The sequence below is a fragment of the Artemia sp. Qi Xiang Cuo genome, chromosome 4 (genome assembly GCF_049724085.1).
Source record: "Artemia sp. Qi Xiang Cuo chromosome 4, ASM4972408v1, whole genome shotgun sequence".
In the NCBI taxonomy this organism is placed as follows: domain Eukaryota; kingdom Metazoa; phylum Arthropoda; class Branchiopoda; order Anostraca; family Artemiidae; genus Artemia; species Artemia sp. Qi Xiang Cuo.
Window position 1 is genome coordinate 5,106,145 of NC_142797.1, and position 25,332 is coordinate 5,131,476.

General features: G+C 36.8%; 1 protein-coding gene and 1 long non-coding RNA gene across 2 annotated transcripts in view; one reads left to right on the plus strand and one right to left on the minus strand.

Annotated features, from left to right (window-relative positions):
* LOC148952705 (uncharacterized) overlaps nt 1-25,332 on the plus strand; it is a 120,079-nt gene that overhangs the window by 9,372 nt on the left and 85,375 nt on the right. The window contains exon 2 of the mRNA XM_089088050.1: nt 5,289-5,337. The gene's annotated coding sequence lies outside the window, so the exon portion shown is untranslated. The remainder of the gene's footprint in view (nt 1-5,288; nt 5,338-25,332) is intronic.
* Nucleotides 734-24,050, minus strand: LOC148952706 (uncharacterized). Its single transcript, XR_016141670.1, has 3 exons — nt 23,930-24,050; nt 17,271-17,346; nt 734-1,204 (listed from the first exon to the last, which is right to left on the minus strand). It is a non-coding gene; the product is annotated as an uncharacterized LOC148952706 (long non-coding RNA).

A 25,332-nucleotide genomic window follows, 5' to 3' on the forward strand; every position in this document is an offset into this window, starting at 1 on the left:
GGGGGGCAGTGGCCCCCCCCCCAATAATGTGGAGAAAAAAATATTATACATCCCATGCGCTTTGACAATCCAGATATGGACCCCTCTTGCCCCCCCCCAATAAAAATGGAAAATGCTGGAGATTCGCCCCTGTAAACAAGCGTTGTATTATTTTGGCATGGAAGCATATTGCACATGCAAAGCATATAGATACCGAAGGGCATAGGGGAATGCAGGCTCAAACCGTGGAGAGGGAAAAGGGTCTATTTGTCATCATTAAAAAGGGGCAAGATCCATTTGCCAAAACGTGACATTCTTGAGAATTATCGGATAAATTGTAATAATCATAGGAATAGTGAGGGGAAGGGAACCATTGCTTGTAATACTCTTCAGACTGTTGTGAAAATCAGACTCTCTTCGGCAAAACAAAAAAGAAAATCGATTTTCAAGATAAGACGCCAACCTTCAGTAAAAAAAGGATCAAAACGCGTTACTAAGAATTAACTGTACTTCAGACTAAAGACACTGTACGGTTTACGGCATAATATAGGTACAGAAGTATGATCAAATTGTGTTTATTGTCCGTAGGATAAAATGCAATTCGATTTTTTTTTGGTTCAAGTACAAGTCTCTGAAATATAGAATAAGACCATTTGACTTCGTTTTGTTAGCATTAAGATAAGTCCCTCAGCTTCTCCCGATTGCTTACTATTCTTGCGCGTAGGCACTCACATGAACTTAGCCGGAGGGGAGCACAACATTTGGCAGAACTTATGAAAAAACGAAATGAATGGGAAAATCGTAAATACCCTGCGATTCTAGGAAAGGGTTAGGGCCCTAAGGCCCTCTCTGTATATGTGCCTACTGATGTGCTCCTTAGTATCAAAGATACACCTCAATCACGTGCCTTTTTATTTAGAAGTAGAGTTAAATGAAGTGATAAAGACCGCTGCTCAAATTAATCGAATGGTTCGTGATAAAATTAATGATCACCAGCTTGTTGGTATGGTGTATAACTTCAGCCATAGCGTATTAAATCATACCCGGATGCAGCAAAGTGGTCGGCACTATTCGCCTTAATGATCATTGCTTTTGCTCCGCCTTAGATGGGGAAGTCAGTTGCTGGAGAATCACGCTTTGAGAAGATTAGGATCATCTTTTACTCGTAATTTTTCATCGCTGTCTAATCAGCCTGGAGATCCATGACCTCTTCTTGTTTCTTTCCCTAAAAGAAAGAATAGCTGGATTAGGGAAGCCCACAATCGTGATATTGGGACAACGTGTTAAGCCCGAACAAATAATGTATCAACTGACCCTAGAGAAGTAAAATGTGATCGACGATATTTGGACAAATTCATGATTTTGTTCCTTTTCTGGATAATTTGAGGGTCCGATACTTGTCTATTATATAAAACACACTCGAGAAGTGAAGTTTATTTAATGCTAATGAAAACAAAAAATGAAAATATAATATTTTATTAGCAAAATTGTGAAAACTACAACTTGGAAATATGCTCTCAGAACGCAGAAATGTCCTCAAGAATCGCGTTAGTATGAGCTCGACCTTCTGCCTTTACTGCCGCCCGCCACATGTACTCTACTAAGTATGAAAGTAAATGATGGCGGGATGTACCTCGGTAGCGATGTAGCCTACATTCGTTAACTCAGAAATAAATGAAATGAACTACAGTAACAAATGGGACTTTACTTTTAGAAGCCACGTATTGACGGTTTTCAAACATGGCCTTATCCTGGAAAAATATAATTGCGTTCTTTGGTCCTTGGCAAATCCCAAATCTTAATTTGAACATCCATGGTGAGCCACTATATTCTATCACTAGTAAAAGCAAACTAACCGGTGTCCTCAAGAATCACGTTAAAATGAACTAGGTCAAGAATTGCGTTAATAATGAACTTTTCTTTGTCTTTGAAACGGTCAGCCGACGCCGAAGCTCCCAGTTTCACAAATGACCTTCACAATTTTGCTAATAAAGTATTCCATTTTCATCATATTTTATTGTCACCAAATTTAACTTCTCGAGTGTGTTTTATATAATAGACAAGTACCGAGGGCCCTTTCGTCACGTAGTGCCCTCTGTGTGTGTTTGTTATTCAAAGTTTTGATGTTGTTATTTTGACGTTTGTAGTTCAGAGTTTTGTATACGCTGTCAGCTTCGAACTGAAATTGCAGACAGTGTCTTGGGCCTAACTGAAGGTCCGCATGATATTTGACCCCACAAATGTCTAGCAGGTTGGCCACATTTGGTATAAAATCAGTGACCTGTGTTCTTTTGGGAAATGTTTCTTCTCCATGAGCAGTAATAGGAGTCCAAATAGCAGTTTCGGGAGATATATTCTGCAACTCCGTAGGCTATTTGAATAAATTAGTTAAAATTGGATACTTTTTGGCTGAGTTAAGCCAATTTAGACAAGGAAAGGCTGGGATAGGCTCAGTGATTTGTTCATGCCTTCTCTAAAATTTTTCAGTTATTTTTGGTGTAACTTTTATGGGGAATTTTTGCCGTCTATAAGAAATTTATTTTGGAGAGATGTCCTCCAAAACTGAGCCGTTTTATGCATCGGATTATGAACGTTTAAACCGATTGGCCGCCTCAGAATATTGGCTCGGTAGCATTTTGGCACTGTTGTGCAACGCATAACAGCTGAAAAGGACCCTTTCCTCCGGTGCGTTATTATTCGTTGCTGAAAAATAACACAAGGTCTGTAGTTTTTTTGATGTTCCATGGGTTGATATTATATTGGGTGAGTGTAATGTTATGGGGACAGAAAGTTGGAAAGGCTGATTAGTATAGGTATGGTAAACATACTCATTTTCTTTAACTTGTTTATTTCGTTTGGATTTAAGCGCGTGTTCTTGAATTTGCCGTTGCTGTGCTTTTTTGTGTTCACCACGCTTATAAAGGCTTTTAGTGTTAATAATGTTAAACCATAATTTATTTATGCATACCTGATTTCCAAATTCTCCCAAATTATTTGGCCAATTTTATTCAGATTATTAAACACATTCTTTTTATGTTGTTCATAGAGACTCAGAAATCTCTTATCCTAGACTTGTATGGCTCAAAACGAAATACGTTTGTGTAGTATTAACGAGTCATTTTAGTAATTCGATGTTTTGTCTCAATGCTCTACAATCATTCGTTTGATGCGATCACCCCTGGTCGAAAGAAACTAAGCCCTTTTGTGGGCGCTCCCCCTTCTGTTTCGACGTTTGTATATGATATGAAAATTTTGTTTTAATTATTCAGTTAAAGAATAACTTAACGAATATATGCATTGGAAATTAGCCTAAACAGCATTTTATTAAATTTTTGCAAATTATTTTGTATTTATTTTGGTCAAACTTCTATTTAATAGAGCTTTGGTTACTATTGACAAGTACCATTTTTAACTCACCTTTCATTGCCATGGACGGTTTGACTTGTTTTAAATAGGTCAAGTACCTATTTAATACGCATCTGGAATTAACTTCAACAGAATTTTTTTTTTTTTGTATAGATTCTTTCAAATCTTTGCAAATTATTTTTGTCATACCTCCATTTGCTAGAGCTTTAGTTACTGTTCACAAGTACCATTTTTGACTCACCTTTCATTGCCCTGGACAGTTTGACTTGTTTAAAATAGGTCAAGTTTGACGCTACATTTGCATCAATCTTGTAACGGACTAGTTAGTAACAACAGTTTTCTGGTATATTCAGCGGGTCTGTATTTATGTTGATTCCAGGAAGTTGACAAAATTATAGAATCGTGGAAAAAGACTATCTTGTAAGCTTATCTGATTCGTGGTGATATAGACAATCGCATTATTTATGAGGCTTTGTATTTTCTTACAAATTATGTACTGTATAAGAGTTTTCGTCGGCTAATTTAGAGATCTTTCCGTAGATGATTTTCAAGAAATGCGGTGTTTAGGGTAGAAATATAAATTTTAATAAGACAGACCTACGAAGGTTTGGTTCTTTGGGGGGGGGGGGTATCATATAAATTTTGAAGGGGGTCGAAGAACAGGAAAAGCGCATCTTTTAGACCCACATCTTTGAAAGGGCCTTTTTTTCATTCCATATGCTTATTTTAAATCTTTGGATATGTATTACGCAAATACCAGGGAGGGGAAGTAAATTGAAAAGAAAGTAAAGAAATACTATAAAATTTTGGGGATCTGGGAGAGGGGTCAAGGGCCTTCCTGCGCCCTCCTGCGTATGTTTCTCTTAAAAAATTAGTCGTAAATGTATTTGATAAGTTTTAGGCCTAAAAAGTACTTCGGGGATCTGGAGAGGAGTCAAGGGCCTCTCCCGCGGCCTTCTGCGCATGTTTCTCTTACAAAATTACTCGGTATATGTAAAACTTTGGGGATCTGGAGAGGGGTCAAGGGCCTCTCCCGTGCCCTCCTGCCAATGTTTCTCTTAAAAAATACTCGTAAAAAAAACAAAAAATAATCAAAAATTTGTTTATATGATTTTTTTGTTTTTACGAATCGGACAAATATTTCGTGTGTGGGGTTCAAACCCCCTAATCCCCATGGATACGTCCTTGCCCCTCCCGCAAAATAATCTGATAAACCACACGTGTTCGATTAAAAAGACTTTCGGTAAAGTTTTCGAGAGATATCATTTCAGCCTGAACTTTTTATCCTTTTTTTTCAAAAAATTCACTGTCAGCAGGCACATTTGGCAAGAGACACAGTACATAAATAAACTTTTAGAGTACGGTATTTAACTTTTTAATCAAGCCATTTGTCGTAGCCTATCTATTAACACATTATTATTAATTTTGAGTAGCTTCTAGGAGAGGTGTGATTTTTCTACTTAGAAATGATGTTGATTCATTGACTGCCCTTCTAAGCCTAAAATTAGTATTCAATAAGTCGAATGCTCAGGTGCAAAAATCACGTAGGATTTTTTCGGTAGAGTAATAATAAAACAAAATTTTCTGAATTTGGATACAAGTGTAAAAATTTAGGATCTCGGTGGGAAGGGGATATGCCTTGAAGCCTCCCCCTGAGTACATGCCTGGGTTGGCATGCTCCGCAGAATCTTTAATTGATGCTAATTCTAACTTAAATCATGGTGGTTTTTGTGGAGTGTGTAGCCGAAACAGCCTTTATGTCGACTGAAAAAAATGACAAAACAGAGCTCAACAGAATCGACACTCAGCCCTAATTATTGAGTCATTGACTCTAATAATTTTCGCAGCATGGCTCTTACAAACTTATTTTAACTGTTAAGTACAGCAATGTTGTGTCTTCTTAGTTTACTTCATTAATTTTAATAAATAGTATATTTTTTCAGAAAACTGATGTACAGAATGTGGTACCGCTGTCAGCACTGCTAGCTTCAAGTAAGTTTTTCCTTTAAGCTTATTCTGCTAGTTTCTATTATTATTCTATTAATTGACAATATATGCGTTAATTAATTTTTAGAGCAAGCAGTTGCAAACTGTATTTGTTTTTATTTTTTTTTGTGTTTACTCCTTTTTCACCTTTTTAAGAAGAGAAAAATTGAAACTAAGTAGGTACTTAGTTTCCATTGACTTTTAAAATCACTTGAAAGTGTATAATTTTCTGAGGAATTAAAAAAAAGCACAGTTTTTAATTACCAGGGTACGAAAAATAAATTCTGTACAACTTCATAAGCGTCAATATTTGAAGACCATATTGTAGCCAGGTAGCCAGATGGTATTGTAGCCAGTGGGGTCGAAGGGAAGAGGAGGGTTTATACCCCTATTCAATGTAATGGATTGTTTAATGCATACAGGCACCTACCCAGGAATTTCCAGAGGGGGATGGGGCGGTTAAACAAAAAAATTCGGGGGGGGGGTAAAAAACCAATTGTATTTGAAAATTTGAATAAGAAGACCCTGACTAAGAAACCCGCTAGCTTTTTAACTACCAGGCTTAAATAAGTCTTTGTTAAACTTTATAAGCATTAGTGACTGAAGACAGTGTTGGAGTCAGAGGAAGTGTAGAGGGTGGGGCCGTTTAGATTCCTAAATGTAATAATGACAGTATCAAAACCATATATATGAGTGTTTGCTAAGATGGCTTCCCAAAGAAATTAGTTCCCGGTCATTCAAAAGAAAGTTCTATTTTGTCCGGTTTTTGAAAACTAGGCAATATTAAATGCCACAAGTTCTTGTCCAGAGGGTGTTATTTTTCTCGAAAATAAGTGTGCCAAATACGTGCTACACACAATTTTCGCTAAATATGTTAATTTTACCCAATGCTGCTTAGTATTACTCAATTACGCTAAGTGCAGTAGTAGCACTACAGCATGCCACATGTAGCACTATAGTGCTACGTATGGCAACCCTGGTGGAACTCACTATCAGCCTCACGGCACTATCCAGCCAAAAACCTAATATCTTTGAAACATAATTTTTGAAAATGTGAGCTTGGCGATAACGTAAAAACACTGCTTAAATGTTTAGGTTTGAAACCTTCCGCAAAATTCTTCTTTTTGATTACTCATCAGGTGCCAATCTGGAATTAATGGTGATAATCATCCATCTAAGGGCCTGTAGGCAAGGCCATATTCAGGGGAAGAGTTTGGGGTTTGACCCCCTCCCGAATTGTTTGTCCGACTCGTAAAAACCTTAAAAAATGCATACAAACACGTTTTGATTTGTTTTTTTTTGTATCCCCCTCTCACCAAACAAAAATCCTGGATTCGGCCTCTCCCCCTCGAATTATTTGTCCGACTCTTAAAAACGTTAAAAAATGCATACAAACACGTTTTGATGGATTTTCTAAGATTTTTGTACCCTCCCCCCCTCTCCCGAACAAAAATCCTGGAAACACCCCCCCCCCGAATTGTTTATCCGACTCGTAAAAACGTTAAAAAAATCCAGAAAAACATGTTTTGATGTATTTTTTAAGTTGTTTGTACCCCCCCCCCCCGAACAAAAATCCTGGATACGGCCTCCCCCCCCCCCCGAATTGTTTGTCCGAATCGTAATAACGTTAAAAAACGCATAAAATTACGTTTTGATGTTTTAAAGTTTTTGTACCCCCCCCCCCCCCCCCGGAGCAAAAATCCTGGATAAGCCCTTGCTAGTAGGAATGTGTGCCCCCACTCTGAATTCAATGTTAATAATTTCGTAGGAAAATAATAGTAGATCGCTGGGTTAGGGATCCCGTCTAAGTATCAAGGGGCAGCTCACTCTACCACCCGATTTGCTGCTCATTCTGCCACATGACGCTACTATCCTTCGTGCCATTTGTGCGTGGCAAGTTCCCACCACGTTTGTTGTGCACTTCCTTGTGTAGACAACTTTGGAAGTGGGTGATTCCTTGAGAAGACTTAGTCCCATAAAGAGGGTAATTGAGTGTCTCTGTTATCTTTGTTTTTCTCTATCAAGTTAAAGGCCAGAAATTAAGATAGTGGCCTAAATAAAGTTGCATAAGTTTGAAGTTTGTTTTTCAAGCATATCAAATTGGTGCCTAGACAAGTTATGCGTATCATTACCTAAGCATTAAGAACAAACAAATACTATCATTTAGTTCAATGTTTGCTCAATAATTTTTTTTCTTCTTATTTTTCTCAGAAACCGGAACATTATCAGTTTTTCAAAAGTACTAACAAGCATAAACTTACCAATATTAGATTGAGGAAAAGGCCTACGTGAACCGTTTGTAGCCCAATCTGACCTTGCCCATATTGCAAAAAGTGGAGAAAATTGAAAGTAAATTTGTCATGTCAATGTACTAGCAATCTGGTGGAGAAATTATTCCAGAAGTTCTTGTTTTTTGCGGGTATGCAGTGTCCAGTGACGGATTTTTTTTGTCTCGTTTTGGTATAAATCATTATTTTCAACGAATTTCAATATAAAAAGTGGCGTCAATTGCAGGGGACATTCGCCCCCACCCTTCCTCGTTGGTTTTTAAGACACATTTTGGGGCATTTTCTTTAAAAAATGTATTTTATAATATTATTCATTAAAAGAAAACGAAAATCCCCCTAGCTTATGAAGATACCCCCCACCCTATATTTTGGTGAGTTGACGCCATCGCATGTAAATGCAAAAACTTAGTTTTCAGTCAAGGGCTACAAGCTTAAAAAAGGTAAAACGATGGACTTAGTCGGACTTATTTCCGAAAGGTTTATAGGATATTATTTTTTGTCTTTTTCACCCCCTCCCCCCCCCCAAAAAAAAGAAAAAAGGGCTCGTTTTTCTTAGATTTAGTTGACATTCTTCGAATGTTGTGTTCCAAAAATGAACCTTCTCGTGTTGTTAAATGAAAACGGGACTATAAATTTAGTTTCGTCGGATTTTGATCTCGCACAGGTGATCATCCTCGAAACATAGCCTACTTTAATTTAATTGATCAATTGATACTTTGCTTTCTTTTTCCCTACAAAGAAAGATTATGACACCATCTTTCTTATTATTTATTTTAAAGAGTGAAGAAGTTGCATAGCTTATTCATCTTTATTACTTCATTATCTCATCATTATGATTTAGTGAAGCTTTAACTGACATGTAATGCTGAAATTATACGAGGGTGAAGTGATACCAAGCAAATTAAGGCAAAGGTGTGTAATTAACTGCCTAGTTTGTCTTTTAGTGTCTAATTAAAATAAAACAATAACCGTTTTCCTCCCATTTTTCTTAACTTAAGATTTTTAACAGCATAGGAATTAGTTTGATTTGCAGTTACTAAGTAGGTTGTATGTGCTGTTTCTAAATTATCTAAAAATTAAAGGGAATTGCTAAGAATGAGAATTATGTTAATAGTCATTTCGGTACTTCCGTATTAGCCAGTACACACTCGAGAAGTGAAGTCAGGTTAAACCTAATGAAATATACCAAAATATGATGAAAATTAATACTTTAGTTTATATGTTGATATAATTTGGGCTATATATTTGCACATTAGGGGGGAGGGGGTAAAGTATTTAACCCTGATTTCCGGGCGCTAAGGTTACCTACCTGAGATGCGGAATGAAACGAATATGACTTGTTCTATTTCTTCATCCGGTCTTGTTTCCTTTCTTGTTATTAGATTTACTCGTAATTATTTATTCAAAATTAATTAAAAATACAATGAATACTTAGTGCTAATCCCCAGTTGTTGAGGGTCAATTTTTGATGATGAGAAATATGGCGACTTTGTGGGATAATGGTACGTTGATTGTGTCATTGTATAGTAGCAGAAGACTTCATATCAAAGGGAATGATCTTATATATCATTTTGGACAGGAGTTTTATTTTAAACTGGGATTGCCCATTAAATATCTGAGGATTTGGATTCAGGTTCGAGCTAATTGTCTTCCAATGTATTGTAAGGTTGTAAGGTAAATAAGGGAAGTTCTGGAGGCCGGGTGTAGTTGCTGGAGATGTGGGGAGAATGATTATGGGTTGGGCCATTTCCTCCTCCGGTGTAAGCAGCTTTCTCATTTAAGGGGATCAATTATCCAAAAAGGGGAAGATAGGCTGCTTCGTGGGTTAGTGAAGTCTAGGTCTCCCCGTTGTGGCAGCAGGAAATTTTGTATTGAAGGGAAGGATGTCAGATCGAGTGTAATTTTTGTTATTTTATTTCATTATTATGTTATTATTATATTTTTTATTATTTTACAGATTATTATTATTATTATTATATAGTCATTTGCTTGAGGGTAGCTGACTTTCAGAAATGGTGTAGACTAGGTGGCGAGTGGCAAGCGTGACGAAAGTGTGACAAACCTAGTGAAACTGTGCCAGGTGTTGCGGGGACTGTGCCACTTCTGGCGGAACTCTGTGGGACATGTGGTGCTCCGAGATATACATCAAATGGTGGAAAGTGAGCGATCCTAGAATTTACTTAGTATTACTGTATTTATATTTTTTTTTTGCTGGGTATGACTTCTTAAAAATATTTTTCAACACAGATTATTATTATCCCCTGCTCCAGAGTTTGGATATATAGCCTACGTACATATTTGGATTCGAATACCATAATTACATACAGTGGTGGGCGTGAAGAGAATCTCTTCATTCTAATTGAGAATTGTATTGTCGTCAGAATGTTGCTCCTCAGTTGTATTTGCAAATTTGGTGTCGGTGTTTTGGCAAATCCCTGGCTTCGGAAATACTCCCCCTTGAGCATCCCCATTCGTACCAGCGGCTTCCGCGACAAGTAGCTGACCGGTACCTAAAATTCAGCCGGTATCAGCAATGCATATCAAGGCTGTATCCAGGGGGGTTACCCGGTTTAACCCCCCCCCCCCCGAAATGTTTGTTTGACTCGTAAAACCGTAGCAAAAATGGACATAAACAAATTTTGTATGCGTTTTTTTTTAGGTTTTTTATGTACCCCCATAAAAAAAATTTGTAACCCCCCCCCCCGAACAAAAATCCTGGATGCGCTTCTGATGCATATGCATTACGCAAGTAGCTTTGTTCCCTCGTTCGTCAAGATTTTTAATACTTGACTCACTCCTCAATGATTATACATTTTATTTGCTTTAGTTAATTATTCTTTTTATTCGTTTCGTTTTTTAAAGTTTTTTTTCTTTAATAGTTGGCTATTTAAATGTCTTAGGTTTTAGTTGGACTCTGTTTGTGATATTTTGAGTCAACATATAAATTTGTATGACGATGGCTATGGCTGTGATTTTTATATGTTTAGTGCCTATCTTTAGTATGACAAAAACTGGCGTAAGGCGTTTGACAATAAAATCATTTGAGTTTGAGAGTATTTTTACGGAAATACAGGAGGAAACACAAATGTTTTGATATTTTACCCGAAATGCTGAAAAATCATTCTACTTCCCCTGGGGGAAAACTACTAGATCCCTTGGCCTTTTAGGATGGAAGTATCAAATGATTTTTTCTAAACAGGAAAAATTCCGGTTTTGCTACGATCTCTCAATTACTCCTGAAAACGGAAGCTTTAAATCAGTTTAGAGGGAGGTCCTTTGTGTGGGCATATTATCGAAGTCTTGGCTGTTTACCCAGGATCTAGGCGTTTAGTCCCTCCTCGGAAAATACCCCCCCCCCCTGAAAATACCCCCGTGGAAAATAAGGATTTCCAAATTTGAGAATTTTATTTGTTTTTTGTTTTTTTGTTTTTCGTAGGAATTTTGGTACTTGTGTATTATACGCCACTCACTCAAGTTTACGCTGTGTAAAACTCGAGAACAAACCGGTGCCTCCGCTAGTTGCTTTCAGCTTAGCGTAAGACAAGATAAGTGACAGAATAGATGGGAAATATATAATTTGGGCTATATATTTGCACATAAGGGGAGGAGTAAAGTATTTGGACAGTTTGAAGTCCAAATACTTTAATTACCCTTTTTTCCAAGTTCATAATTGATAATTAAATGCAGAATAATTGGTACTGGTGCATTATACGGACACGTCTAAAAAGTCAAGTTTGGTTAATGCTAATTAAATGAAATAGGATGAATATACAATAGTTTGAAAACAAATTTGGGCTATATATTTGCACATTAGGGGGGTGGTGGGTAAAGCATACCATATATTAAATGCGTAACCTAACCTAACCTAGGTACCCTTTTCTCCCACTAAACCCCAAAAAACAACAGTTTAAATATCGTGAACGCAATAAAAACTACTCTTTACATTCCATTTCTCAATAGCGGTCTCTTGCAAATAACCAGACTGGCGGGTTTCGTCTCTCACTAGTATATAAAAGTGTACGTTTAACGCACCAGTACAGAATAATTGTATCTAACGCATTTTGCATGCAGACCCACTATGCTTTATCCCCCCCCCGTAATGTGCAAAAATATAGCCCAAATTTGTTTCTAAAGTAACGAAGAAACCGGTTTGTTCTCGAGTTTTACGCATCGTAAACTTGAGTGAGTGGCGTATAATACACAAGTACCGGAATTTTTCATGGAGAGAGAGCCGGGTTTCCCGGTATAATTTAAAAACGATCAGAAGTTCAATTAAACAAAAAACAAGTTGTTTCAACTGAAAGTAAGGAGCAACATCAAAACGTAAAACGAACAGAAATTATTATGTATATGAAAGGGTTGCATCCTCCTCAAGACCTTGCTTCTTACGCTAAGGTTTGTTATTTTAGAATTTGAAATCAAAACTTATTATTCTAAATAAACGGTCATTGTGTTTCAGGAATTGTTCTTAAGGAATTGGGACAAAAAGTCAAAACTTCAGCGTAAAGAGCAAGGTATATATACGTAATTATTAATGATAATTAATACTTTCATATACTTAATAATTTCTGAAAGTTTTAAGTTTTGATCTTGCTCCTTAGTTTCAGTTGAAAAAACTTGTTTTTTTTTAAGATTTAATTCCTGATTGTTTTTAAATAATACCGGGAAATCCGGCTCTCTCCATGAAAATTTTCGGTATTTGTGTCACTTTTTTTTTTTTTTTTTAATTTCTGACCGTTAATAAGTAATACCGGGAAATCCGGCTCTCTCCAAGAAAAATTCCGGTACTTGTGTATTATACGCCATTCACTCAAGTTTACGATGTGTAAAACTCGAGAACAAGCCGGTTTCTTCGTTAGTTTCTTCGTGACTTTAGAAACAAATTTGGGACAAACAAACAAAACAAAAGGCGGGTCTGCATGCAAAATGTGTTAGGTACAATTGTTCTGCATATTATGAAGTAAGAATTGTTTTCTGACTTCAAACTGTCCAAATACTTTACCCCTCTCTTTATGTGCAAATGTATAGCCCAAATTATACATTTCCCATCTATTCTGTCACTTATTCTTGTCTTACGCTAAGCTGAAAGTATGTAACGGAGAAACCGGTTTGTTCTCGAGTTTTATGGAGCGTAAACTTGAATGAGTGGCGTATAATACACAAGTACCAAAATTCCTTCCCCCTACGGAAAAAGAACACAACTCAAATAAAATTCTCAAATTTAAAAAGCCCTGTTTTTCACAGGGGGAGGGGTATTTTCCGGGGGGTAAACGCCGGGGGGGGGGGTAAACTCCGGCCATCGTTTACCCATACGGATATGATTTGCTTCAGTTAGAAAGAGGTATAAGCCATTCTAATCAAAATTGAGTCATTCACATAGATCCGGTAAATCTATTTGTAAACCAGAATTTTATGTTAACTGTTGTTAAGATGGAGGATCATTAATCTTCTGATTGTCTGATTAAAAAGTGGTTTAACAGGTAGTTTATCTCGACAAACTTCTTATTATCTTTCAAAGTTATTTATTATAGTATACTCAATTGGTGTCGATGAGTTTCATTTAAATAAGAGAAACTATAATCTACGGGCTAGAAGATCCATTCATTCTAGATAAGTTCAACGGTACTTGCAGACTACCCCCCCCCCGCCTTTCATCGTGATTAGCAGTAGTTACACAGTATTTATAACAATATGCAAGGCTGTATACAGGATTTTTCTTAGGGGGGGGGTACAAGAAACTTTACAACGCATCAAAAATTTGTTGATATGCATTTTTGTTACTTTTTTACTAGTTAGAATTTTTTTGGCGGGGTTCAAACACCCTTCCTCCCCCCCTGAATAAGACCTTGACAACATATTACGTCCCATGGAAAATGATGAGAAGTAAGTATTTTTTTTAAGAAATGTTCATTTTTCTTTTATGCGCCAATTTTACCTTTGCTCACAAGAATTAATTATAAACGGTGTTTAAGCAGTCACTTTGGATTAATTCACTGACGCTGAACAGGAATAGGTTAATTGGAACATTGACTTCTGATTGCGCAAAATTGTTTGACTGACCACATGTCAAACAATAAGCTGTATGAAAAATATGGTCCAATCAAAAAGTGTATCTATGAAGCCCCTGTTTTAGATGGTCATTACTTCCACCAAAGAGTTTTCATCCACCAGTGCCCTAAGTCCCCTGCTCCTGAGGCTGTGTCTCAACTCTTGTTCGCTTCCTTGTCGGTCTACCACCCTTTAAGTTATTACACAACTAATGAATAAATAAAATCGTTTATTTATCGGTTACACTGGGGAACAAAACTTTTTGTTCCCCAGTCTTTTGTTGTTATTGACTACTTATGAATATTATTCTTATCCTATTTCTAAATGTTGATTCACCTGGGGTGGGGCCTTGCTATCTCCTAAACCATAACTCCCTAATTTTTCGTCACTTTTGTTCGAATTATCATATAAAACGGGTTTCTATTAACCCCCTCCCCGGAGAAATATTCTGCGTACGAAGGTGCATGTAATTTCTAGCAATTATTCCAGGCAGTAAGAAATTGTATACGAAAGGTTATTGAATACCCGCGTCTTAAAATAATAATAATGAATGCCGTATTTAAAAAGAACGACATTCATTTACGTTCCGCCCTAAAAGAGAAATGACCTGTAAACAGGTCATTTAACGCGTAGTCTAACTTGATATTTTCAAACTAAAATTTTCTATTGAAAATTTAAACCGGTATACACCACATTTCCATGTTGAAATACGGTTCTGGGTACTTGTCGGTTATTGGAAACACACCCGCAGAGGAAGCTTGGTTAATCCTAATGAAAAATAACAAAACATGATGATAAAATCATAATTTAGAAACAAAATTATGGAAACCTATCCCAACCTAACGTAACATAACCTAACCCCCTCATCCACTCCTAATGTGCAAATATATAGCCCAAATTATACAAGTCCAATGCATTGTATTTGTATCATCCACCACTTGTTTTTGTAGCTATGAAACCGGTTTTCTGAGATGTAACCTAAGCGTAATTCTTGAATGTGTTTCCAATAATCGACAGGTACCCAGGCCTAACCCAGGGGACCGGGTATAGTAATTTTTGTGTGGGGGGGGTGGTCTGATTCGGCAAACGTGTATTTTTAGGCCAGTGTTTTATATTTTGTCAAGGGAGTTTCTTACTCAATTAGTTAAATATGTTAGTTACTTTTGAATAATCCCTCGGGGGGGGGGGGGGTCGGTAATACAGCTCAATATCTTTTATGAAGTTGTCCATGTCTTTTTCAATGTGTGGAGGTTGAGATCACGACTTACTCTAGGATAGAAAAATTATTTGATTTTGGACATTCTACACCCTCAAATCTCCAGACTTCAGCAATTTCTTCCTTTCTTTCAAATAATTTGCTCGATTTTGTTTATTTGGGGGAGAGAGAGGAAGGGGGTGATTGGTGAGCGTCTCTCTTCCAAATATGAGCACAAATAAAAAAAAAGGCAAATCAAAAATAATTTATTTCGGTAGTTTTTTTTTCATGAGAGGCGATTGTCATTAGCCGATTGATATGACAAGAAACTTGCAGGGAGGTGGCATCCCGTGGTAAAATCCAATATTGATAAATAGTAAGCCTGATCGTTGAGCCAAAGTATTGAACCTTTAGGGGTTTAGGCCCCATCTTCTCTCACAGGGGGCTTTAGTAATAGGATGAAAACTTGCTTAAAGTTGCGTATCATTTCCCTTTTCAGAGACTTTTAGACAAGTGGCGTCCAAACTGATGACCGATCAATTGATGACCTAACAAACTGATTTTGTTAGGGTGTGGTCGGCACCAAACTAATTCGTTGTATTTTGATTGGCTTTCCCTTTTGACATCGTATGGCCAAAATGACAAAAGAAGACGCAACTTTACTCACATTGTTGCATGTCAAAAAGCAGAATAAAATTTAAATTTGCTAGAAGCTTATTTCCCTAAAACAAACCCCTTGGCATGACAATTAGAGTTAGCAACAACATTCACCAGCGTCTGTTATTTAGACTACTACTAAGGTTCACATGGGGGCAAAAGAGGGCCTAAACCTCTCAAAGTGTTAACATTTGTGAATGGATTATTAATATATTTGTATATACTCCACAGAAATATTGAGAAATAGTGGCATAAGACGCAACTTTTCCAGGTTAACCACATTTTTTGGGGGAAATGTTCTGGCCAACCCCATACACTCTAAGGGTTGGACCAATTATGCTTATTACCTTTGTTAGTATAGCAGGGTTCACCTTCATTTTGTGTTTCATTCTTTATTATACAGAATATATACTAGAAATTAGATGTATTATTTTATTGTATTTTTTGAATAATATAAGACAATTGTGAAATATGAAACATTGCCAAATCAATATCTGAACAACAATAATACAGGTATTTTGAAAAAAATTTCACGTTTTTCTGTTAATTATTGACGAATGGGGGATTTTATATGATGATTCAAGTCATTTTTGCAAAACTTTTCACCGCCCACCTTTTTGCCATAAGAATTTTTTTTATTTTGGTCTTAGGCAAAATCTTGGCGTTTTGAACTTGATAAAGCACAATACACCTTGTGAAACTTTTTGTCTTAAAGTACCAAGGACATCAAAATAAAAATACCCCTACCCCCTTGAATCATCTTGGGTCTATTCATACCTGAAAATCACGATTTTCTAGGGTTTTCTTTGGTTGTTTCCAAATTATGAAGTTTTTAGGGTAGTACCGCATTTTCGTTAGTGCTGCCATCTAGAACCGTACAAATAAAGCAAATATAGTTAATTCGACAACACTATTCGTCTGTAAAATTTAAACATTAACAATATAAAACTTTAATATAAAACCTTAAAATTTAAATACTAAACTATTATCAATCTGTTGGCTCCCAAAGACAACTGCATATACAAAGTAAAACTATATCTTAAGCTCTTTGCTGCCGTATGTTTTTTTTCTGATTGCTCATCTACGTTTCTTTTTCATGGCTGCGGTGATAGCTGCAACCATAGTAAAGAACGAACCACTGCCCATAGTAACCAAAAATTAAAATATACATTTAAAAAGACTCTCTAGTAAGAAATTGCCAATTGTAGCCTAGCTGATTCAGTAATGTTAACTATTATTTCGATTAGTCGTAACAGTAAAATATTAGTTTGAAAGCAAATTTATTTGAACTGTGAACATTACTGGAAAGTCCTAAAATCCTGTCGGATCGAAACGAAAAGAACACCATTGAAATTTCCATTGCCAGAGACCCTATTTAGGAAACTTCCCCCCTGTCTGTAACAACAAGAAAAATCATTTTTTTTGCATGAGTATTTTTTAAGGGCTGCCCTTTGTCTTCATGAATAAGTAAATATTCCATGGGTCACGAAAATTATCAACAGATAGGGTAGAAATTGTGGGGGGGGGGGGTGCTAACTTAAGCCGAACTGAAAATAGTATGGTTGAAGAAACCCAAATCTAAAACGGTCAAAATTACAATAACTATTTAAACCAAACTGAAAAATATACATGGATTGTCGCAAATAAGAGATGGAATTTCGTCCTCCTCCCCCTGTCTTCCTCTCAAGGGTAGTGTCCTTTGTGTTATACAGAAAAGTAAATACATTTTCCAAGATTTTTCTAAGTCTTACCTTTGTATTTCTGAAAGTTTCATTTACTCATCGATTTTCTGTACGTTTGAACGGAATGAATTCAAATGGAGGGAACCTGGAAAAATAGGCATCAATTTTAAATAGTAAGATTAAATAGAATATCACCTATATTTATATCAATTTTTTCACTTTTTTTTCTTAACAAAAGAAATGATAAAACAACCTCTTTCTTATCAGCGCTCATTAAATGAGAGAGAGAGAGAGAGAGAGAGAGAGAGAGAGAGAGAGAGAGAGAGAGAGAGAGAGAGAGAGAGAGAGAGAGAGAGAGAGAGAGAGAGAGAGAGAGAGAGAGAGAGAGAGAGAGAGAGAGAGAGAGAGAGAGAGAGAGAGAGAGAGAGAGAGAGAGAGAGAGAGAGAGAGAGAGAGAGAGAGTGAAGTAATAGTGGAGTAACACTCAAAATGAAAAAAAATGAACAATGAATTTTTAGAAAAATTCACAATGTTGACCTGAAAGTGTTCCTTTACTTATAATAATTTATTTTTATCCTATTTTGCAATACATGTTAATAATAGAGTAACACAACACAAAAAAAAAAAAAAATCACTGATAAAAAAAATTTGGGTCCCAGTCGAGAAGTCGCATCCTGACTGATCTTTGCTTGCACAGTTTCAAGCGAATGTAAAATTGCTGTTGCACCATAACGACCATGGCGGTTCTGGCCTCCTCTTGCATCCGGTGCAAAACCTTGATTAACCCCCCCCCCCCTGTTTGCTACAAAATTTTCAGGAAAAATAAAAACACTCATTTATTAACAAATTGTTTTCAATTTATTAATTAATTAATAAGTTATTTTTAATTATTTTAAATTTGTTATTTGAATTATTTAATCATTATTAATTAATGATTTATTTATTTTGATTATTATTATTTAACCATCATTATATAATTATTTTCATTTATTAACTGTGCACTCTACTTTATTTTAATAAAAATAGAATTTGAAAAATTACAAAATGATTACTACCATTAGATTACTTATTTGAAATTTTACGCTCTTAAAATTTCGGCGCCCGAGGTGAATGCCCCCTCTGTCACCCTCCTCCTAAAACCGTCTCTGATATTAACCCTCAATGCGTCCATGCCGCACAGTAAGGGGAAATATAATAAAAACTTAAAATATCTAAAATAACTATCCTTCATTTGTTTAAAATTATGTTTATTATAAAGCGGATACAGCCCAGAAGGGGATAAAATCGCATGATCGCAAAAACTACAGTACAGTTTAGCGGAACCGCGTCTATTCAGATAGGCAGTATAAGTGTAGTTTTAGGCACTATGTTTTTAGTGTTTCTTACTTGTATTTTCAAACTATTCTCTTATTTCGAAAATTCAAAAATCTGCTTAAATATAGTTTACATTGTAAAAGCCATTTGCAGGTTTTATGGTAATAAAATTTTTAAAGAGCCCGTAAATTCTTTTTTAGAACAGGTGTTTAGCATTGCATTAAATTGACAAACCAGAAAGTCTCATTAATTGAAACATTATATATTCAACCACTGCATGCATATTTAGCCAATTGTGCTTCCTTTTTTTGCCAATGGCAATAAATCATTTTATTATAGAAAGTGCTTCGATTGAGCTCAAACTAATTTGGGATTGCAGTAATTTCAGCATTTGTTAATTTTAAGATGGTATTCCTAGTTCTATCTTCTCATTATCTTTGGGGATTATGCTAAAATAGTCGAATATTATAACAAACATTGTTATAACAAACAACAACACACTTTTCATGTCAACATTTCGAAAGCCTCTTGGACTTATAATTTTGTCCGTATTATCGAAAAGCGCTACTTTCTGATGATTATCATCCATTGTCGTAGAGCTGATGCCGCATTCTTAAAAAAATGTGTTTAAATTGAGAACTTGCTTTAATATCGAACAAGATTAAAGTACTTAAAAGCATATAATGTGATTATAGATATGTCATTAAACAGATGTACATTTAAGTTTATTTTAAAAACGCTACTATCCTTTTCTAATGCTTCTGTTTGAAGGGACCGGACATTTGTCCTAATGGAGAAAGGCCTAACCCTCCCCCTTGATGCAATGGTAAGTCTTTGTTTGCTTTCGGTTTCCTTGTAATAATGCACACGGGAATAGCAGAATTCCCCCGAGATTGATCGAGAAGACCGCCTTTTGAAAACAAAAATTATGGCCCAAAGTCTATGTTTTTGACAACCACTCCCCAGGCAAAACCTCTCTTCCTCCTTGTCCCCCTTTTCATTAAGATCCCTCGATATCTTAAATATTCAGTCACTATATGCATGTAGTTATCAGTGGCATCAACTGGAGTAAGGGTATGTGTCCGCTCATATTCTGAAAAATACCTTTTTGGGGGTATTTTCATGGTAATATGCCTTTCTTCATATTGTCATTGAAAGAATTGAAAAATCGATAAATTCCCCCCCCCCCTGATACACATTAGCAAAAGTGAGTTCCAAGATACGACCCTGAGGAATATCAACCCCTACTAGATTCTCACTAAAAGTTAAGCCATTGAGGACTACCTGAAGCCTAAGCCTACTCGGGATCAGAAAAATCCCGAGAACCTTAAGCAGGCAACAACAAATTCTTTGCGATTGTCAGTTTTTAAACAAGTTCTTATGCCAAACTCAGTCCAAAGTTCTAGCTACACCAAAAAACAAAAGCATACTATCTTACATCTAGGCCAGAATCTACAATCAATCATGATGCTTGACAATATTGCGGGCAAATGTTGAACGTTTCTGCCGGAATCCAGGCTGTTTAAGACTCTTAAGGTTATTTCACTCCACGTGTGTTTAAAATCTTGTTTATGAAATGCACTCTAGACCTTACCAATTCAGGAGGGAAGGCTTATCTGCCCATACAAACTAACATATGTCGTATGGTCGCTATCTGGCTTGAGAACAGGGATGACATTGGGAGGACTTTCACACCATTGTAAAAAAATTTGAGGGGAAGCAGAGCCGAAAGTTGGTCAGATCACAAGCAGAGGACCGACTAGTTTGGCAGTATAACACTTGAGGGTAATATTATGTACGTTGTCTGGACCTGCTGTATTTTTGCATCAAGGCACTGTAGGTCTGTAGATCCTGCTGGACTTTCAGAAGGAGAGTAGGAAAAGAACAAATTCTTCGAGCACTGTTCAGATCTTAAATTCAGAGGTTTTTCAAGTTCTGTGCTGCAAGTGTACTTTGAAGACCGTTCCTGTCCCTTTTGTTGTATTGTCGAATAGCTCGTTCGTGCGTAATCAGTCGTGAAATATCTTTTAAGCACCATACTGGTTTATTTAAGATGGAGATCGAGATCTTGGAGAGGAATGTTCTTATTCTAAGTGAGCTCAACATGTTTTTATTTTTGAGAATCCTATTTCACGGTTTATTCATTCTTGTATCTTTTATTGGCCCATTATATGGACATCAACTTTTTCTTATTTCTGACGCATTTTTTTATAAGTTAATTATCGTCAAAGATTATCGTCATTGCTAAACATGTTGCTACGCGATTTACAATCACTTTGTGTTCTTTCATGTGCATTTTTACTTTTCTTCAGCTCTGCTGTGATCTTCCCAGGGCACTAAGGTGCGCTCCATCTTTTGTCTCTGAGCCTAGTCGAGCGGTCAGCACGCTAGATATTAGACCGTTTGTTCTTGAGGACAGGAGTTGGAGTCCTGGTGTCGGTGGTTATTTGGTTTGAAGGGGGCCAGTGGCATGACTCTGTAAGCTCAGACAGAGTCGATCCACTTCTGAATGGATACCTGGAAAAATCTGGGGAAGGTAAACAGGACGGGTGTGCGAAAGCACAGGATGGCTGCCCCCCTTGCACTTCCTGGCTGAAGTGTCATGAAACGGGATCAGCACCGCCGATAGGATTGTAAAATCCAATGCTGTGTTCTTTACCTTACCTTTTACCAGTTACTCCGTCCAGGGTTGCCAATTTGCACACTTTTCGTGTGAAATACACTCTTTTCTTTTCATTGCACTCTTTCACTCCACGGACCGGATTTGCACTTTTTTTGCCCATTATTTGCTCTTTGTACTCTTTTAAATGATAATATAAAAAGTATTAGCGAAATAAAATAATTCAAGATAAATTATTTTAGTGGAAACGATAGAACAGCTAGCCGGTATGACCTATATTATCTCTGTCTGTGCCGTTCTCCGGGCGTCTTTCTTGTATTTTCAACCACTAACGAAGAAGTAAATCAAAGTATAAATAACAAGGGAAATCGTGGTAGATTCAACATCAATTTTTATAGAAGGAAGTTAAAAGTTGTTGGGCACAATCTTTCTTCTTGGAAATGGAAAAGTGAGTATGCAACATGCAGTAAGGCAATGGAGAAGTAACAACCAAAACAAATCTTTTCAAAGTCTACTCTCAAATTGATAAAATCCTGCAAAGAATTTAAGGCCTGTGCACCATTTTAAAGCGCGAATAACCCATCTCTGCTTGTGATAGCCAATTCTTATGAAATAAAAATCTTTTGCTTTGTATGGGACCCATACTACCAAAATGACATAAAAGCGTACATTAGAAAAATATGGGGTAGCCTAAAGTTGTAGTTTAGACACTTCTTGCTATCTTGGAAAGTAATTGAGTTAGGTGAATGACACTTTCAGAAATGAATCCAGAGCCAAAAATATTGGAGCCAATGAAAATGACAACGAAAAATAGGTAAATATTGAGCAGTTCATATTATTGACCTATGAATAAAATGAACATACCACTCGATGCCTTTTCTTGTGCTCTTTCCAAAAATAATAATCTTTGGCGCAAATTCACTTCACCCCATCGCTATATACCAATTCAGGGTATATATTTGTACATTGGGGGGATGGAGGGGTAAAGTTCAAATTTACCTCTATAGTCCGAATTGCATCCTGAATCCAAATTTGACATTCTTTTGCGCGAGAATGGCCTCCCTACTATTCAACCGAATGAATTTATACCCTGATGTTTCTAGTACAAAAAATAAACTTCTTTTTTTTTACACAGGCAGAGAGCGTAAACAAATATGTTATTTTTTCAAGTTGCCTGTTTTTATACTAGCATACTGTCCATTGTGTCGATTGTATTTTAACCTTGATTGTTCTAAAGGGTGTTATGGAACTTTAATGATTAATTTACCTAAATGACTTAGAACCTACACGGAATTTTGTGTGTTGTTTTGAAAGATATAAATCCGTTTTGCTTCTGCTTCCTTAAAGAAACTTCACTACTGATAGTTACAAGCAATCATTCACATATTGTGGGAGCATGGTGTGGGAGCAAGCATGCCCGTCCTTCTTTTCAAACTGCAAGATCTTCGGTGATTTTTCCTATGGTTTCTTGTTGTCTGTGTTCTTTTTTTCAATTTGTGCTCTATTTGAAATTTGGACCGCTCCAAAGTCAGTTTCTGCGTACGTTTTCAAACAGTTCGTGGTAACAAAGCGACCCGGCGACCCTGCTCGACCCGACTCAATGGTAACCGAAACTCTAGAAAACAGAATTTTGATACCAATAGATACATCAAAAGAATCAGATTTTAATGCTGATTTCAAATATATAAGTTTCATAAAGTTTGGTCCTACCCATCAAAAGTTACGCGCCTGAGAAAATTTGGCTGATTTTGAAAAAAGGGGGTAAGACCCTCTAAAAATTACGGAACCTCAATGAAAATCTCACCATCATATTCAGCGTATCAGAGAACCCTACTGCAGAAGTTTCAAGCTCCTATCTACAAAAATGTGGAATTTTGCATTTTTTGCCAGAAGATTAGATCACAGATGCGTGTTTATTTGTTTTTTTTTTGTTTTTTTTTTCTCCAGGGGTGATCGTATCGAACCGGTGGTCCAACAATATCATGGGAGGGCTCATTGGAATGTTAATTAAACGTTCTAGTGCCCTTATTAAGTGACCAAAAAAAATGGAGGGCAACTAGGCCCCCTCCCACGCTCATTTTTTCCCAAAGTCACCCGATCAAAATTTTGAGATAGCCATTTTGTTCAGCATGGTCGAAAATATGATAACTATGTCTTTTAGGATGACTTAATCCCCCGAAGTCCCCTGGGGGAGGGCTGAAAGTTATGAACTTTACCCAATGTTAACATATAGTACTGGTTATTGGGAAGCATACAGACGTTTTCTGGGGGGATTTTCTTCTGGTAGTGGGGAGGGGTTGTGGGTCGGGGGTTATGTGGGAGGATCTTTCTATGAAGGAAGTTTTCATGGGGGAAGGGGAATTGCTGCGAAGGGGGTGCCGGATTTCCCAGCATTATTAAAAAAAAAAGGAAATTAAATATAAAGAAAAGTTTTTCAACTGAAAGTAAGGAGCAACATCAAAACTTAAAACAAACAGAAAATATACGTATATGATCGGGTTAACCCCCTAGTCAATACCTTGCTCTTTAAGCCAAAGATTTTTTAGTACTTTCATAAGAGCTATTTATTCTAATTAACGGCCTTTGTGATTAAGGGGTCATTTTTAAAGAATTGGAACAAAATTCAAACTTTAGCTTAAAGAGCAAGGCATTGAATAGGGGGCGAACCCTCTAATATACGTATTAAAAATATTCGAATATAGAAGTTCGTTACGTAAGTTAATTCGTAAGTTTTGTTTCAAAGCAATTTTATTGGAAACAATTAGCAAGAAAATATTGATGTGACTTAGCCTACCTTTTAATTTATCAGGAATCTGATATTTACTTGATCGGGTTAGACACACACTATCAGTCAATGGAGCACACAGTTCATTTAATTGTTGCAGATGCCTCGAAGTTAGAGGAACAGGTCTTTTAATGTCCAAATCTACTCGGGGCTTTGTCAATCAAATCCTCCTAGCTTTTTATTAAATCCTTTGAGGTAGCATATGTTTTTAGTTGTAAAAAGTGTAGTTGCTTACAAATACAATCCTTTTTCATAGGAAGCGCGATAGCGCTGACTAAGTAAAGAACGATGTGGGCACAATGCATTATTTGTTTTCTTTTTTCTTCTTCTCCATACCCAGACACTTCGTATCGAAGGAGTTGTCGTAGAAACTTCGAAAAGGGCTCATTCGATTGGAAATTGGAGTAGCTAGTGTCCTTTTTAATAGTCGAAAGTTATTGGAGGGCAGCTAGCCCCCCCCCCGCGCCCATCATTCCCCCAAACACATCCTATCAAAATTTTGACATAGCCATTTTGTTCAGCGTAGTTGATTTCCAGATAGAAAATATCTTTTTGAGGAAGACACTCCACCACAACCCTCGGGGCAAGGGTTTTAAGTTATGCCCTGAGGGCATAAAGGTTTTTATAGAAGGCGTTGTCGTAGAAACTTCAAAAAAGGATCATTCGATTAGAAATTCAAAGGGCTTGTGCCCTTTTTAATAGTCGAAAGTGATCGGAGGGTAAGTAGCCCCCCCCCACGCCCATCATTGCCCCAAACACATCCCATCAAAATTTTAAGATAGCCATTTTGTTCAGCGTAGTTGATTTCTAGATAGAAACTATTTTTTGGAGGAGGACACTCCCCCACAGCCTTCAGGGCAAGGGTTGTAAGATAAGCCCTGGGGGCATATAAGGTTTTTACAGAAGGCTTTGTCGTAGAAACTTCAAAAAAGGCTCATTCGATTGGACATTCAAAGGGCTAGTGCCCTTTTTAATAGTCGAAAGTGATTGGAAGGCAACTGACACCCCTTCCACGCCCACCATTTCCCCAAACATATCCAATCAAAGCTTTTAGATAACCATTTTGTTCCACACAGTTTAAAATTCAGGAAACTATACCTTTAAGCAGGACACTCCCCCACAGTCTTCAGGGCAAGGGTTATAAGTTATGCCCTGGGGGCATATAAGGTTTTTATTGAAATCTTGGTCGTAGAAACTTGAAAAGGGCGTCATTCGATTGGAAATTCAAAGGCCTAGTGCCCTTTTTAATAGTCGAAAATGATTTGAGGGCAACTAATCCCCCTCTCATGCCCACCTTTTCCCCAAACACGTCCAATCAAAATTTTTAGATAGCGATTTTGTTCAACGTAGTAGAAAATTTTGAAAATTACGTCTTTAAGGATGACAACCCATCCCCTCACAACCCTCAGATC